This window comes from Anopheles coluzzii (genome assembly GCF_943734685.1).
Source record: "Anopheles coluzzii chromosome X unlocalized genomic scaffold, AcolN3 X_unloc_60, whole genome shotgun sequence".
Taxonomy (NCBI): domain Eukaryota; kingdom Metazoa; phylum Arthropoda; class Insecta; order Diptera; family Culicidae; genus Anopheles; species Anopheles coluzzii.
In genome coordinates this window covers 7501-12500 of record NW_026054492.1, presented here as the reverse complement: position 1 = coordinate 12500, position 5000 = coordinate 7501, and positions in this window count along the sequence as shown.

The following is a 5000-nucleotide window of genomic DNA, read 5'->3' as shown; positions in this document are numbered from 1 at the left end:
ATTAGGAAAAGTACTCTATGTTGCTATGACTTGGGTAAAAAGTGTTGATTAACTGCTGGTTACGATAGACAGTTGCTTATCGTACACATCGCAAACGAACACCCCTTAGTGAGCAGTAGCAGAAGTCGATGGAACAAAGCGAATGCATTACAAACTGATCAAGTAAAATAAGGAACGCTACGTACTAGGACTTCTTTCCAAGAATGGTGTCCGCGACGGGAGGGCAAGCGTCCTTCCCAGGTTTCCCTAGTAAACCTTGTATGGTAAACATACCCAAGCGTGTCCGTAAGCACGCAACGATAGTCACGAACGAGCACATACCTAGGGAAAGTACTCTACGTACTAGGACTTCTGTCCAAGAATGGTGTCCGCGACGGTCGGGCACTGTGACGCAATTACCAAATCCTAGAATCGTACAAGCAGTGTGTACAAACATAAACATTAACGCGTTCGCTCGGGCTGCGCCGTCCGTGTTGAACACAAATGCGGGTGATTATATGAGTGGATGGACAAAAACATGCGTGGCGAAGACAATTTTCTGCACGATGTGCACATAGCTCATTTCGTCGTCCCGGGCGAATGGAAAAACACAAAAATCTCGAGTATCTTTCTAGGTTTCTGTTATAAAAGGGCAGGCCAAAAGGTGACCGGTTGAGATGAGCATTTTAAGCATGCAAGCACTTAATTGCAACTTTTCCTACAAAAACTAGGTACGTACACGTAGATTGTATCAACATGGACATCCATGATTGCGTACGCCCGGGCTGCGCCCTCCGTGTTGTACTTTCCCTGATTGGTACACAATTTTGGTGCAAGTGTACCAACATCGACATCTATGAACGCGTACGCTCGAGCTGCACCCTCCGTCTTGTACTTTCCCTGATCGGTACACAGTTTTGGTGCACGGCTATCCCGAAAGGCAACTTGTACCAACATCGACATCCATGAACGCGTACGTAGCGTACTTTCCCTGATCGGTACACAATGTTGGTGCACGGCATAGGAAATGGGCTTAAAATGGTCAAACTCAATCCATTTCCACTAAAGATAGTCAATAACAGCTGTGCCGATGAAGTAGGGCACGATGCAAGTCAATGTTATTTAATGAATTACATGTTCACCATACATTTCAGTACAAAATTGCTCGGTCAGACCTACAAAGTGCTATATCTCGAATACTAAACGTCGCAGATGGGTGTCGTAGAACAATTTTAAGTTCGTCTAACGATTCTACATCCGATTCTGGATAGTGGTTTTTCGACCACTTTTCAACATTTTGTGACACCCCGAACCTAGGGGCAGCTCCCTAGCTTTTTTCAAAAATGTGCACCGAACGGGCCAGAGAGCTCGAGTAGTCGAAAATTTTTTTTTTTGCTAAAACCCCTCAAAACGTGTCAGGAACGCACCCTAGATGATGAAAAGTGCAACCAGAATGTCAATCGACAACATGCCCGGGGGTACAAATTTGCTCTACGCGTCCCTAGGTAGGGTACTTTTTCATACAAACATCAAAGTGTACGGTGCACACAGTGCGCGGAACAAAAATTGCTCGGTCAGACCTAGGACGGGCCATATCTCGAATACTAAACGTCGCAGATGGGTGTCGTAGAACAATTTTAAGTTCGTCTAACGATTCTACATCCGATTCTGGATAGTGGTTTTTCGACCACTTTTCAACATTTTGTGACACCCCGAACCTAGGGGCAGCTCCCTAGCTTTTTTCAAAAATGTGCACCGAACGGGCCAGAGAGCTCGAGTAGTCGAAAATTTTTTTTTTGCTAAAACCCCTCAAAACGTGTCAGGAACGCACCCTAGATGATGAAAAGTGCAACCAGAACGTCAATCGACAACATGCCCGGGGGTACAAATTTGCTCTACGCGTCCCTAGGTAGGGTACTTTTTCATACAAACATCAAAGTGTACGGTGCACAAAGTGCGCGGAACAAAAATTGCTCGGTCAGACCTAGGACGGGCCATATCTCGAATACTAAACGTCGCAGATGGGTGTCGTAGAACAATTTTAAGTTCGTCTAACGATTCTACATCCGATTCTGGATAGTGGTTTTTCGACCACTTTTCAACATTTTGTGACACCCCGAACCTAGGGGCAGCTCCCTAGCTTTTTTCAAAAATGTGCACCGAACGGGCCAGAGAGCTCGAGTAGTCGAAAAATTTTTTTTTGCTAAAACCCCTAAAAACGTGTCAGGAACGCACCCTAGATGATGAAAAGTGCAACCAGAATGTCAATCGACAACATTCCCGGGGGTACAAATTTGCTCTACGCGTCCCTAGGTAGGGTACTTTTTCATACAAACATCAAAGTGTACGGTGCACACAGTGCGCGGAACAAAAATTGCTCGGTCAGACCTAGGACGGGCCATATCTCGAATACTAAACGTCGCAGATGGGTGTCGTAGAACAATTTTAAGTTCGTCTAACGATTCTACATCCGATTCTGGATAGTGGTTTTTCGACCACTTTTCAACATTTTGTGACACCCCGAACCTAGGGGCAGCTCCCTAGCTTTTTTCAAAAATGTGCACCGAACGGGCCAGAGAGCTCGAGTAGTCGAAAATTTTTTTTTTGCTAAAACCCCTCAAAACGTGTCAGGAACGCACCCTAGATGATGAAAAGTGCAACCAGAACGTCAATCGACAACATGCCCGGGGGTACAAATTTGCTCTACGCGTCCCTAGGTAGGGTACTTTTTCATACAAACATCAAAGTGTACGGTGCACAAAGTGCGCGGAACAAAAATTGCTCGGTCAGACCTAGGACGGGCCATATCTCGAATACTAAACGTCGCAGATGGGTGTCGTAGAACAATTTTAAGTTCGTCTAACGATTCTACATCCGATTCTGGATAGTGGTTTTTCGACCACTTTTCAACATTTTGTGACACCCCGAACCTAGGGGCAGCTCCCTAGCTTTTTTCAAAAATGTGCACCGAACGGGCCAGAGAGCTCGAGTAGTCGAAAAATTTTTTTTTGCTAAAACCCCTCAAAACGTGTCAGGAACGCACCCTAGATGATGAAAAGTGAAACCAGAACGTGAAACGACAACTTTGTTGGGGGTACCCTTTTTACTCTACGGGCCACTAGCTTAGGCGCGCCAACAGCGCTTTCCTCTCGGGTTCCCATTTTTTGCCCTCCTGGGATTATGATCATTTACTCATTGCCTACTATAGGGAAGGTACCTTGCTCCGAGGTCAAAAATGAAGATTTCACCAAATCGTAGTTTTAACCTCTATTTAGTCGTAGGAGCATGGTTTGCAGTGTCCGTGGGTCATATAAGCCCCCGTTTGGGTCATACGTCCCCTCCCCGATGAAAATCGTCATATGACTATAGGCCGAACTTATGAAGCAAAAGTGGTGTCTGGTGGGTTCTGCCGATGATCTTAACCTATGATTTTGAGTTTCCACTCTTTCAAAACGTTTCCTGGAGCAGTACATCACGGGTCTACGGACCCAAAGACTTCGTTGCGATGGTTTCAAGCATAAAAGTTGTAACAGTTAAGGGTTTTTAATACGCGTATATTAAATCATTGCTTGAAACTAAGCTTCGTTGTCTTTAAACTCTGCAAGACCAATCGAACTTCTTAGGGAAACTCGAAGCATTCACGCTAAGCTGGTGGTGCAGGGCACATAGCGTGATGAAACCGGGTTTCCCTAACCAATGTGGCATATTTTTTCCCTGAGAGTGAAGCTCAGACCCACGTAGGGGAGAGCGAAGTGGAACTTTAATGTTCAATGCAGCAAATGTTCGCCATGCGGATAAACAAGTTGGAATAGTTCAATGTAGTGTAATGCAAACACGAATCGCAAATAACGATACGGGACCCAGAAGCAATTCTGCGGATCCCTCGGGGAGTGGTGAGTTGATATAAATTAGAGGTGAAAGTCCAAGTTGTTCGAGCTCCGGCTCGGCAGCCGATACGAGGTTCCTGTTGAGCTTGTTTGTACATCGCGCAGAGGCGCCGTTCGGTTCTAGCAATGATTCCCGCCACCATGTTCCATGCGTGCAGAGATCCGTTAGAGCTCGTTCAATGTGTCCCGCCGTGATTACGAAAAAGTCCAACAGTTGACTTAGTTGGGTGTGCGTCAAGTAATCGCGCAGAGATGCCGATCGGTTCCTAGCAATGTTTCCCGTCACAAGGTGGTATTGGCACCTGTGCAGAGTGGCCGTTAGCAATGTCTCCCGTATCACGGTGGTGTACCATCACTAGTGCAGAGTGACCGCTAGCAATGTCTCCCGTCACAAGGTGGTAGCCCAGAAGTGCAGAGAAGCCGCTGTAGCAAAGTCTCCCGTATCACGTTGGAGTTCTTCCACTAGTGCAGAGAGATCGCTGAACCGTTCAATGTGTCCCGTCGTGGTGTGCTTGTACCGAGCACGTAGGATACACCTTGCTTTGTTGGTTTGGGATAGGAGTGGTCGCGCAACTGCCTCCACGCCGCAGAGTGCCAGTTCGGATTGAAGGTCAACTTTAGCCGTTCAATGCATCAGTCGGTGGGTGTTCAGATGGCATCACAACTTCCCCTAGGTGCTCAAGTTGGCTGGGTTGTAAAACATGTACACATGCGCAGAGTATCGTGCGTACTAGCAAAGTCTCCCGTCACGGTGGTTACGAATGAGTTCCATGCAGTGCAGAGCGATCGTTAGTGCGTGCAATGTACCAGTCGATGTGTCGTACCGGCATACAACCCCGCTTAGAGGCCCGTCGCTCGAAGAGGACAAGAAAGAGTGCGCAGAGTGCCGTACCGGCATAGCAATGTCTCCAGACATACGTTGGGACACCCGACGCAGTGCAGAGAGATCCGCTAGCCGTGTGCAATGCATCCGACGTTGCCTGCTTGTGCAGTCTATCGAGTGGCGCCAACGGACGCTCTGGCGTCGCAGAACAAATCTCGGTGGTCACGGGGGACTTGCGCCTCGCGTGATCAAGAGTGTAGTTCGTGTTCAAGCAATTGACTCGAATTCTGGTTGATCCTACCAGTGATATA